The 13,771-nt window shown below is 32.4% G+C and overlaps 1 protein-coding gene and 1 long non-coding RNA gene across 9 annotated transcripts in view; both read right to left on the bottom strand.

Annotated features, from left to right (window-relative positions):
* LOC127715639 (kelch-like protein 5) overlaps positions 1-13,771 on the bottom strand; it is a 90,996-nt gene that overhangs the window by 46,220 nt on the left and 31,005 nt on the right. The gene's annotated exons all lie outside the window — the stretch shown is intronic.
* On the bottom strand, positions 1,590-3,189 carry LOC127715688 (uncharacterized). Its single transcript, XR_007988540.1, has 2 exons — positions 3,076-3,189; positions 1,590-2,552 (listed from the first exon to the last, which is right to left on the bottom strand). It is a non-coding gene; the product is annotated as an uncharacterized LOC127715688 (long non-coding RNA).

Consider the following 13,771-nt stretch of genomic DNA (forward strand, 5'->3'; position numbering starts at 1 on the left):
AGGGCGCAGCTTGATACAACCGCAGAGGTCGAACCCTGAACAGTTGGGGGAAGTATGGACACAACATTCAAGCTTGATACAGCTTTGGATTTGGATTGTGATTAAATATTTGACACAGCATAGGTTTCTAACACAGATTGAATGTGGTCTAAGAACTTAAAAATTTTAAATTGGACATTCACCTATTATGGTCCAATATCCAAAATCTAAATGCATGGTTAGATTCAGCATATCAAAGAACCCCAAGAATTCAATTTTTGATGAAATCAAACAAAGTTTAATTTTGGACCCTTTTGACCTCAATGTGGACAAAGTTGATAACGGGGCCCAAAAATCAAAAATCTTAATACATGGTTAGATTCAGCATATCAAAGAACCCCATATATTCAATTTTTGTTGAAATCAAACAAAGTTTAATTTTGGACCCCGATTTGGACCAACTTGAAAACTGGGCCCATAATCAAAAATCTAAATACATGTTTCGATTCAGCATATCAAAGCCCTAAGAATTCAATTTGTGTTAAAATCAAACTAAGTTTAATTTTGGACCATTTGGACCTTAATGTAGACCAATTTGAAAACGGAACCAAAAATTAAGAATCTAAATACACGGTTAGATTCGGCATATCAAAGAACCCCAATAATTCAATTTTTGATGAAATCAAACAAAGTTTAATTTTGGACCCTTTTGACCTCAATGTGGACAAAGTTGATAACGGGGCCCAAAAATCAAAAATCTAAATACATGGTTAGATTCAGCATATCAAAGAACCCCATATATTCAATTTTTGTTGAAATCAAAGAAAGTTTAATTTTGGACCCCGATTTGGACCAACTTGAAAACTGGGCCCATAATCAAAAATCTAAATACATGTTTAGATTCAGCATATCAAAGAACCCTAAGAATTCAATTTTTGTTAAAATCAAACTAAGTTTAATTTTGGACCCTTTGGACCTTAATGTAGACCAATTTGAAAACGTAACCAAAATTTAAGAATCTAAATACACAGTTAGATTCGGCATATCAAAGAACCCCAATAATTCAATTTTTGATGAAATCAAACAAAGTTTAATTTTGGACCCTTTGGACCTCAATGTGGACCAATTTAAAAACGGGGCCCAAAATCCAAAAACTAAATACACGGTTAGATTCAGCATATTAAAGAACCCCATGAAATCAAGAATAAAACCCCATTGAAATTGGTCAAGAAATAAGCAATTTATAGGAAGTATCTTCTTTTGCACAATCCTGTGCTATTAAATATTTCTTGCTATTGCGCAATACTGTACAATTGACAATTTCTTGCTATTGCGCAATATTGTGCTATTGGATATTTCTTGCTATTGCGCAATACTGTGCAATTGAAGATTTCTTGCTATTGTGCAATACTGTGCAATTGAAGATTTCTTGCTATTGTGCAATACTGTGCAATTGAAAATTTCTTGCTATTGCACAATACTTATTATATAATAATTTACACATCCTGTTTGGTGTGTATCTCCTACCATATCATTATTATTTGATTTTAAATATAAATCAGAAATAACCAACTTAAAATGGAAAATTTTAAAAGAAACAAAAAAGGAAAAAAATAAAAATAAAATGCTTCGCTGGGCGCAGCTTGATACGACCGCAGAGGTCGAACCCTGAACAGTTGGGGCAAGTATGGACACAACATTCAAGCTTGATACAGCTCTGAATTTGGATTGTGATTAAATATTTGACACAGCATAGGTTTCTGACACAGAAAGAATGTGGTCTAAGAACTTCAATTTTTTTAATTTACCTATTATGGTCCAATGTCCAAAATCAAAATACATGGTTAGATTCAGCATATCAAAGAACCCCATATATTCAATTTTTGTTGAAATCAAACAAAGTTTAATTTTGGACCCCAACTTGGACAAACTTGAAAACTGGTCCCATAATCAAAAATCTAAACACATGTTTAGATTCAGCATATCAAAGTACCCGAAGAATTCAATTTTTGTTAAAATCAAACTAAGTTTAATTTTGGACCCTTTGGACCTTAATGTAGACAAATTTAAAAAACGGGACCCAAAATTAAAAATCTAAAAACACGGTTAGATTTGGCATATCAAAGAACCCCAATTATTCAATTTTTGATGAAATCAAACAAAGTTTAATTTTGGACCCTTTTGACCTCAATATGAACCAATTTGATAGCGGGCCCACAAATAAAAAATCTAAATACATGGTAAGATTCAGCATATCAAAGAACCCCATATATTCAATTTTTGTTGAAATCAAATAAAGTTTAATTTTGGACCCCAATTTGGACCAACTTGAAAACTGGGCCAAAAATCTAAAATCTAAATACATGTTTAGATTCAGCATATCAAAGAACCCCATATATTCAATTTTTGTTGAAATCAAACAAAGTTTAATTTTGGACCCCAACTTGGACCAACTTGAAAACTGGTCCCATAATCAAAAATCTAAACACATGTTTAGATTCAGCATATCAAAGAACCCCAAAAAATCAATTTTTGTTAAAATCAAACTAAGTTTAATTTTGGACCCTTTGGACCTTAATGTAGACCAATTTAAAAAACAGGACCCAAAATTAAAAATCTAAATACACGGTTAGATTTGGCATATCAAAGAACCCCAATAATTCAATTTTTGATGAAATCAAACAAAGTTTAATTTTGGACCCTTTTGACCTCAATATGAACCAATTTGATAGCGGGCCCACAAATAAAAAATCTAAATACATGGTAAGATTCAGCATATCAAAGAACCCCATATATTCAATTTTTGTTGAAATCAAACAAAGTTTAATTTTGGACCCCAATTTGGACCAACTTGAAAACTGGGCCAAAAATCTAAAATCTAAATACATGTTTAGATTTAGCATATCAAAGAACCCCATATATTCAATTTTTGTTGAAATCAAACAAAGTTTAATTTTGGACCCCAACTTGGACCAACTTGAAAACTGGGCCCATAATCAAAAATCTAAACACATGTTTAGATTCAGCATATCAAAGAACCCCAAGAATTCATTTTTTGTTAAAATCAAACTAAGTTTAATTTTGGACCCTTTGGACCTTAATGTAGACCAATTTAAAAAACGGGACCCAAAATTAAAAATCTAAATACACGGTTAGATTCGGCATATCAAAGAACCCCAATAATTCAATTTTTGATGAAATCAAACAAAGTTAAATTTTGGACCCTTTGGACCTCAATGTGGACCAATTTAAAAACGGGGCCCAAAATCCAAAAACTTAATACACGGTTAGATTCAGCATATTAAAGAACCCCAAGAATTCAAGAATAAAACCCCATTGAAATTGATCAAGAAATAAGCAATTTATACGAAGTATCTTCTTTTGCACAATACTGTGCAATTGAATATTTCTTGCTATTGCGCAATACTGTACAATTGACAATTTCTTGCTATTGCGCAATATTGTGCTATTGGATATTTCTTGCTATTGCGCAATACTGTGCAATTGAAGATTTCTTGCTATTGCGCAATACTGCGCAATTGAAGATTTCTTGCTATTGTGCAATACTGTGCAATTGAAAATTTCTTGCTATTGCACAATACTTATTATATAATAATTTACACATCCTGTTTGGTGTGTATCTCCTACCATATCATTATTATTTGCTTTTAAATATAAATCAGAAATAACCAACTTAAAATGGAAAATTTTAAAAGAAAAAAAAAAGGAAAAAAAGAAAAAAAAAAAAAAAAAAAATCCCCCCCCCCCAAATTTTTTGAACCCCCTTATGATTCATCACCCCCAAACTCAATCCCAGCCTTCCCTTTGTGGTATGGTACCTTGCAGTACAATTTCAGAGAGATCCATACACTTGAACACAAGTTATTGTCTGGAAACTAGAAAAATGCTTATTTTTGGCCCCTTTTTGGCCCCCAATTCCTAAACGTTTCGGGCAATTACCCCCAAACTCAATTCCAGCTTTCCCTTTGTGATATGGAACCTTGTAGTACAATTTCAGAAATATCCAAACACTTACACACAAGTTATTGTCATGAAACTAGAAAAATGCTTTTTTTTTGCCCCTTTTTTGGCCCCTTATTCCTAAAATTTTGAGGCAATTACCCCCACAATCAATTACAGCCTTCCCTTTGTGATATGGAACCTTGTGGTACAATGTCAGAGAGATCCATACACTTACACACAAGTTATTGTCTGAAAGTTACAAAAATGCTTATTTTTGGCCCCTTTTTGGCCCCTAATTCCTTAACTGTTGGTACCATAACCCCCAAAATCAATCCCAACCTTCCTTTCGTGGTATTGAACCTTATGGTGAAATTTCATGGAGATCCATTCACTTAAACTAAAGTTAGAGTGCGAAAACCAATGTGTCTTCGGACGACGCCAGACGACGCTGGACGACGACGACGACGACGACGACGACGACGCCAACGTCATACCAATATACGACCAAAAAATTTTTAATTTTTGCGGTCGTATAAAAAGGAAAAAAAAATAAATCCCCCCCCAAAATTTTTTGAACCCCCATTATGATTCATCACCCCCAAACTCAATCCCAGCCTTCCCTTTGTGGTATGGTACCTTGCAGTACAATTTCAGAGAGATCCATACACTTGAACACAAGTTATTGTCTGGAAACTAGAAAAAAATGTGTTTTTTGGCCCCTTTTTGGCCCCAAATTCCTAAACGTTTAGGGCAATTACCCCCAAACTCAAACCCAGCTTTCCCTTTGTGATATGGAACCTTGTAGTACAATTTCAGAAAGATCCATACACTTCCACACAAGTTATTGTCATGAAACTAGAAAAATGCTTGTTTTTTGCCCCTTTTTTGGCCCCTTATTCCTAAAATTTGGAGGCAATTACCCCCAAAATCAATCCCAGCATTCCTTTAGTGATATGGAACCTTGTGGTACAATGTCAGAGAGATCCATACACTAACACACAAGTTATATCTGGAAGTTACAAAAATGCTTATTTTTGGCCCCTTTTTGGCCCCTAATTCCTTTACTGTTATTACCATAACCCCCAAAATCAATCCCAACCTTCCTTTTGTGGTATTGAACCTTGTGGTAAAATTTCATAAAGATCCATTCACTTAAACTAAAGTTAGAGTGCGAAAACCAATGTGTCTTCGGACGACGACGACGACGACGACGACACCAACGTCATACCAATATACGACCACAAAAATTGTTTTGCGGTCGTATAAAAACTGAATGGCAATTATGAATATTTCTTTGGATTTACAAAAATTATAAAGCTTACTTTCATTTATCTGCATCTAGATAAAAGTATTGATGTATGTACATACAACTGTTGAAAAAATTGAAGGATATGACTTTTACAGAATTATGCTTTATTTGCTGTCCAAAGAAACTTAATTTCTCCTGTGGCACCTCTCTGTTCTCTTCTTGTCCTGTCATATGGAACTCTTACTAAAGAACATTTCTTTTTCTGTTTGGAAGACCCAAATCAAGTAAGTCAGATTGAAATAATCATTATTTGCCTATAACACAAAGTGTCATAGTGAATGATGAAAAGCATCTGCTTAGCAACACTATAAGACTTAATGGACATTGGCTATTTCTCTATAGTATGGTTATAACTGTCCAAGAATTGATTTTCCAAAAGTTCAATATGTTGAAGACGGCGTACTAATTGGTGATGATTTGGTATGGGAATTGTAGGATTGTAACATTATAATACAGTTCTGACTCTGTACAATTGCATTAGGATTGGTTATTTTCCTAAGAGAATTTATAATAATGGAAAATATGGTGGAAGGGAGATAACTCTAAAACACTATTGAAACCTTAGTCAACATACACAATCATAGAAAGCATTAAATAAGATAAAAGAGCATTGTGTATGAGTTTTATAAAATTTGCATGAGACAAACTTAAGTTGAGTGCAGAAACGAAAATGGGACAGAAGGATGCAAAGAAGGACGGTCAAGGGTAACACTTAATGCCCCTGTCACTTACGGCAAGGGGCATAAAAAATTAGAATAATACAAAATTGAAACTACAATAAGGCATTGCAACCAGAGGCTTTATAAAACATCTTATTAATTACAGTGGCTGTCAACTTGGATTTGAAATAACTATAAATATGACAGCAACTAAATAGCACTAAATAACACTAAATAGCACTAAATAACACTAAATAGCACTAAATAACCATAATAGACATGAATATTTCACCATATGTTCTCAAGAAATTGACAATTGCCAACACTAATACAGATTATTCATCTTCAGTTCTTGATATGTGGAATTTTTCAATGAAGATTGCTCTGGAATTCAGATATCCTTAAACTTTATAGAAGTCTTAATTTAGGTAAAAACCAAAAAAATGTTATGTTCTAATTACTAGACTGACCCACAGGCTCTCTGGGTAAAAAGAGATATCAAACTTTTAAGACATTTGAAAAGCAGACAGCAAAAATAAGTGTGTTTTCAATTGCTGATATCCAGCAAAGCACACATCATTTAAAATTAAATATAAAATGAATGTTTTCAAGAAAACCTACAGTTAATCTATGAGTAGTCATCTATATGTCTATCTCAGCAGGGAGATGATTTACTAACATAATCTTATGATCAGGATCACAAAATCGTAAATTCACAGTTGTTACACATTTGAAGATTGTAGATTTATTTATTTATCTTAGCTCACTGGTCAGTTGACATTTGGTTTATTAGGTCAACATATATACTATCTCATCAAGACAAGGATTTGGATAAAGTCCAGCATTCATTCTACCCTGTTTATTTTGAAGGAAGTCTTGATTTGTTATCTAAACACAAAATGACTGGTTGCTTAATGGGATATTAAAATATTAAGAATGTATATAGGTGGAACAAATTCTGGAAAAATGTCAATTTATAAACTAAACTATATGTATCTTTGTATACATTTATTTTTAGCTCTCCAAGGCTCATTTATACTGCCAGACTTCCTAATAACTAATATGATCTATACAAGAGGCTCTCAAGAGCCTGAATCGCTCACCTGTATTTCAGAGGAGAAGATTTTTTAAATGTTAGCAGACTTGATGAACAAATTGTGTAAAATTGTCTTTAAAGGGCAATAACTCCTTAAGGGGTCAATTGACAATTTTGGTCATATTAACTTTTTTGTAGATCTTACTTTGCTGAACATTATTGCTGCTTACAGTTTATATATATCTATAGTAACATTTAAAATAATAACAAAAAACTGCAAAATTTTGTTAAAACTACCAATTCGGCGGCAGCAACCCAACAATGGTTTGTTCGATTTGTCTGATAATTTCAGGGCCGATAGATCTTGACCAATTAAACAATTTTACCCCATGTCACATTTGCTCTAAAAGATTTAGTTTTTGAGATATAAGCCAAAAACTACATTTGACCCTTATGTTCTATTTTTAGCCATGGCGGCCATGTTTGTCGATGGATACAAACTTCGGATACAATTTATAAACATGATACCCTAAGGAACATTTAGTTAAAGTTTGAAGGTAATTGGCCCAGTAGTTTCAGAGGAGAAGATTTTTAAATGTTAGCAAACTTGATGAACAAATTGTGTAAAATTGTCTTTAAAGGGCAATAACTCCTTAAGAGGTCAATTGAAAATTATGGTCATATAAACTTTTTTGTAGATCTTACTTTGCTGAACATTATTGCTGCTTACAGTTTATATATATCTATAGTAATATTCAAAATAATAACAAAAAACTGCAAAATTTTGTTAAAACTACCAATTGGGTGGCAGCAACCCAACAATGGGTTGTTTGATTCGTCTGAAAATTTCATAGCTGATAGATCTTGACCAATTGAACAAATTTACCCCATGTCAGATTTGCTCTAAAAGCTTTAGTTTTTGAAATATAAGCCAAAAACTGCATTTGACCCCTATGTTCTATTTTTAGCCATGGCGGCCATGTTTGTCGATGGATCAAAACTTCGAATACAATTTATAAACTAGATACCCTAAGGAACATTTAGTTAAAGTTTGAAGGTTTTTGGCCCAGTAGTTGCAGAGGAGAAGATTTTTGAAATAGTTTATGACGACAGACGACGGAGGACGCCAAGTGATGGCATAAGCTCACATGGGGCCAAAGGGCCCCGGTGAGCTAAAAAAAGGAAGAAAATCATGAAACCACGAAATAGGTACTTTTTCCAATATAAAGTTTTCTTTGAATGTATATCAATTGTTCTATATACTTTGTCCTATATTCTAAATCTATGCTATATCTAATTCATAACCTGGACAATTAAGACAGGCCAATAGATTCTAAATTATGAGTATCATACTATGTATCATGCAGAAGTCAGAAGGGTAATAAAAGACTTCCAAAATGACCACATACAGAATGTCAATGTTTTGCCTTATTTTGCTGTAGTTCAAAGTAAGAAGTATGTTTTGCAGTAAATTTACATATAGATTTAAATCTTTCAAAACAAATAACTGGTCATTTCTTCAGAACCATTTTTAAAAATTTGGTTTTCTGTTTTGTGAATTGTTTTGTCCTTTTTCATTTGGTCATGCAAGGTTTCTTATATACCTCTTTGATTTATAATTTGATTGTCAATTGGTATTTTCCTAAAATCAAAACTTCTTTTATTTTACTAACCATTATCTAGTAATTGACTTGGTTCAAAAGGTCAACGTTTTTTTTTGCTCAACCCAAAGACCAAAAAACTGCTACACAGAGCTGAGGCTAATTCAAGTCCGGTCTGTGTTTATGATTGATGTTTTTCTGCATTGTATCGATCTGATGAGTTAAGTCTTTTTCAACTGATTTTTATAGTTTGTTCTTATGTTGTGCTGTTACACCACTGTCCCAGGTTAGGGGAGGGTTGAGCGCTTACAAGCATGTTTAACCCCGCCACATTCTTTATGTGCCTGTCCCAAGTCAGGAGCCTGTAGTTCAGTGGTTGTCGTTGGTTAATGTCTGTCATATTTGTTTTTCATTAATTGTTTTGTTATAAATTAGGCCGTTGGTTTTCTCAATTGAATTGTTTCATATTTTTCATGTCGGGGCCTTTTATAGCCGGCTATACGGTATGGGTTTTTCTCATTGTTGAAGGCCGTAGGGTTGCCTATAATTGCTTACATCCACTTTATTTGAACTTTGGTGGATAGTTGTATTATTGGCAATCATACCTCATCTCCTTATTTTTATATTAAGAGAAAAAATAATTGTATGAACATAACAGTATAACTTACAATTGGTTAAGTTGTAAGTTTTTGTGAAAGAGCCACAGGGTCACAGTGTACATTTGAGGGTCAAATATAATAGGTGTTGACCAAGAAATCAAGACTACAACTGTTTTGTTATACCATTTTTCTATGAGAAAAGAAACAGCATTTGTTGATGTTGCATTATCAGCCAATCAAACAACAGAAGACAATCAACAGATTGCTGCTTGTCCAGCAGTCCACAAACTTTTAACCTGGAACAGTCACTTTAAACCAGGGATATGTCATGGTGTGTTATTTGGCTTATATTTGTGTTAGTGTTATTTTGGATAAAAAAATATGTTTTATTTTAAGAAAGAAAATTTTAAGTTTGTATTTTGTAAAATTTTTTAATTAATTTGTTTAATAATTTTACCTATGCTGTGGCATTAATACTCGAAATGTCACAGTTTGCTCAAAGCACTTTGATTTGAAATATTAATTGTAATTAGCATATGTTATTTTGAAAGTTTAAGATTTTATCAAAACATTATAGGATTAGGCTTTGTTAATTAAAGTCTATTTTTGCTAATGAGAGTAATATTAACATGTCGAGATATAATTATCTATTTTTGGATTTAGTATAAATATCGTTGTGAAATTTAGGAAAGGCAGTCATCTTTTCGGAACCTAAACTTGCACTGCTAAAGTCTACTATACTGGATCTGTAAGACTGTTGATCAGTCTACCAGTTGACTTTGTAGTGTTTAGACAAAAATGTTATTTTTGACTCACCTTTTATTTTTGATAATTTTTAGAAAACAGTCAGTGTTTCGGAAGCGTAACCTCTCACTACTCACGTCATGATACTGGACCTATAAGACTGTCTACCAGTCTACCAGTTGACGGTTTAGTGTTGAGACAAAATTTATTTCTGACTCATAATTTAACTTTGGAAAATACTTTTGAGAATCTTTTATTTTTGAGACTTTTACATTTTGATTTTGAGATTAAGTTCATTTTATGATTTAGTAGTTTTGGCATTTATTTTACATTTTACATTGTAAGGAGAAATAGTTTTACTTTGGATTTGATTTTTAGATTTGATTCTTTGTACTTTAATTAGATTATTATTATTTGGCATTGTTTACTAATTGATTGTTATCATCATTCATCTAAATTGTTATTGCTAATTAAATTATGAAAACCTTCCTTGCGTTTTAGCTATGCCTATCAGAACATTAAGTCTAGCGATAGACTGACCCCCTGTCCCTTGGTTCCAGCACATACGAGTTAGCTCCCCCTTATCTAACAGTGCTCTGTGGGACCTTGGTGACAGATATGGTGGAGTTTGACCCTGGGCACGATACTAATGAAATTCTGAAACTGCATAGCTAGAATGTAGGTTGGCAAAATTCATTCAAAATTATCTAAAACTTAAATTTTCAAAATTGAGACAACAGCAGGAGAGACAATGAGAGGAAGAGAGAACCAGTAACAGCAGAGACAAGTTGCAGATTCAACAACACACAACTAAAAGATAAGTACATCTTGCTTAGTATATTACACTTTAATATTTTTTAGTGAAAAGTATAGATGTATGTTGATTCTTGGTGTGAATCTGTAATTTTATTATATTTGTTTGTGCAAAACTTTACAGAAGTTAACATTCAATTCAGGAGAAATATTATTTGTGCAATTTTCTTTGATTGGCAAATTTGAGTCATAGTAGAGAAATTAACATAAACAAGATACTGACAAAATTCCTTTTAGTTTCAGTTTGGTAATTGGAATAGAAATATCATGGGAAGAAAGAGAATTTCAAAAGGATGGTGCTGCCAAAAAGACAGATGTGCCAGGCTATCCAGTGTTATACCAGGAACAGCAAGTTTCCAGTTCACAACAACCATGGAGAGGAACTTTGTCGGAATTGGACTAGAGAACCTTCAAGTGAGATGTTTAGTTGACAGTGGAGCTTCTTTTAGCTGTATCAGCCAACATCAGTTGTACCGTCTAAACACCATTACAGTGATACAGAAGTCAACGATCAACAGTGCAATAGGTGTCTGTGGAGAAGTGCATGCAATAATCGGTGAAATAGTGCTACAACTTTCTTTTGGACAATACAAAGTTAACCAGAAATTCAGAATTTTTGAAACGTTACTTGCTAGAGCTTATTTATAGGATTAGACTTTTGTGAAACAACAATACGAAAAGACTACAAGAACAGAACTTTGACATTACCAACTCAGATCATTTAGACATTAGTGAATATCATGATGGTGCTTATCATGTTACCATAGCAACCTTCCAAGACAGTAGTACATAGAAAACAATCAGTTTCTATCTTTTTTTTGTAGTTCTAGGAATTAGTAGGAGTGCACGCCTGTTGGTTCTTTTTACTACATCAATTTGAATTTTGGATTACAGGGATATTATTTTATAATTCATCTGTTAAATTTCCTTACAAGGAATACAGGTTGCTGAAGCTAGCACGTTGAAATAAATTGTTGGTATATTTATTTTTTGGCACCAGGTTATAGTTTGTACAGAGTGTATTCAGATTTTTAAAGGTGTAACTAATGTGAATGTTTATATCATGTTTGGGGACAAACATATAAGAGTAGGGGGGAATATGTCATGGTGTGTTATTTGGCTTATATTTGTGTTAGTGTTATTTTGGATAAAAAAATATGTTTTATTTTAAGAAAGAAAATTTCAAGTTTGTATTTTGTAAAATTTTTTAATTAATTTGTTTAATAATTTTACCTATGCTGTGGCATTAATACTCGAAATGTCACAGTTTGCTCAAAGCACTTTGATTTGAAATATTAATTGTAATTAGCATATGTTATTTTGAAAGTTTAAGATTTTATCAAAACATTATAGGATTAGGCTTTGTTAATTAAAGTCTATTTTTGCTAATGAGAGTAATATTAACATGTCGAGATATAATTATCTATTTTTGGATTTAGTATAAATATCGTTGTGAAATTTAGGAAAGGCAGTCATCTTTTCGGAACCTAAACTTGCACTGCTAAAGTCTACTATACTGGATCTGTAAGACTGTTGATCAGTCTACCAGTTGACTTTGTAGTGTTTAGACAAAAATGTTATTTTTGACTCACCTTTTATTTTTGATAATTTTTAGAAAACAGTCAGTGTTTCGGAAGCGTAACCTCTCACTACTCACGTCATGATACTGGACCTATAAGACTGTCTACCAGTCTACCAGTTGACGGTTTAGTGTTGAGACAAAATTTATTTCTGACTCATAATTTAACTTTGGAAAATACTTTTGAGAATCTTTTATTTTAGAGACTTTTACATTTTGATTTTGAGATTAAGTTCATTTTATGATTTAGTAGTTTTGGCATTTATTTTACATTTTACATTGTAAGGAGAAATAGTTTTACTTTGGATTTGATTTTTAGATTTGATTCTTTGTACTTTAATTAGATTATTATTATTTGGCATTGTTTACTAATTGATTGTTATCATCATTCATCTAAATTGTTATTGCTAATTAAATTATGAAAACCTTCCTTGCGTTTTAGCTATGCCTATCAGAACATTAAGTCTAGCGATAGACTGACCCCCTGTCCCTTGGTTCCAGCACATACGAGTTAGCTCCCCCTTATCTAACAGTGCTCTGTGGGACCTTGGTGACAGATAATCTATAATACAGTTAAAATATCCATAATTTCATGACTTAAATTATATACTAATAATTACATTACATGTATGTTTCATAATAATATGTTACATGTATTTTGATTGGCTTACAGTAATCTCGAGTCATTCTGAAATTAACCGTCATTTCAAAATGAAATGTAATATTCATGATGACACAAGCTTCCACAATAAAGTGCACATGTAAAAAAAAGAAAAAAAACTTGATAGAAATTATGTTTTCATGATCCTAGCAAAAAAAAGTAATTATAAGTATTGAATGCTTCTTTTAGTAATTTTATAGGGTTGTAAAACCTTTGACCGTGCCCACATTTTTAGAATGAAGCGCTTCTGCGCTTCATACAAAATGTACTTCGTCAACGCTTTTACACCCCAATAAATTTACAAAAAGAAGCATTCAATTCTTAAATATATTATAAAGAATTAACAACAGCCATGTCTGATGACTCTGAAATGACAGTGCTAGGAAGACATTACTTAGTGATGGAAATAGTTCATATTTTAGTCTTTAAATCAGGCACATCAGCTAACAAAGGAGAGACAGAAAAGACCATTGAAAGGGACAATCAAAAATCTTAAGTTGAAGAAAAAAATACAACATCATGGCAAAAACAAAAAAAAAAGATGAAAAAATAAAACCAAGTCCCAAGACCTCCACCAAAAACTTGCGGTTGAATTTTGAACAAGTTTTATTAGTAAATCATTAAAAAAGTTCAGTCTAAACAATTTGACTTGTAAAAATTTGAAATATATCCAAATGTCCCATCAGACAAAATTCTTTTATGAATCAAGAACTATGTTAATTACAGCACAGTTCATTAGCTATTTGTTTTCAAGTATATGTATTTTGCAGTATCAAAATGCTTTACAAACAGGCTGTCAATGGAATTACTTTTTGAATTTAAATCAGA

The sequence above is a fragment of the Mytilus californianus genome, unplaced genomic scaffold, assembly GCF_021869535.1.
Source record: "Mytilus californianus isolate M0D057914Y unplaced genomic scaffold, xbMytCali1.0.p SCAF_9, whole genome shotgun sequence".
Lineage (NCBI taxonomy): Eukaryota > Metazoa > Mollusca > Bivalvia > Mytilida > Mytilidae > Mytilus > Mytilus californianus.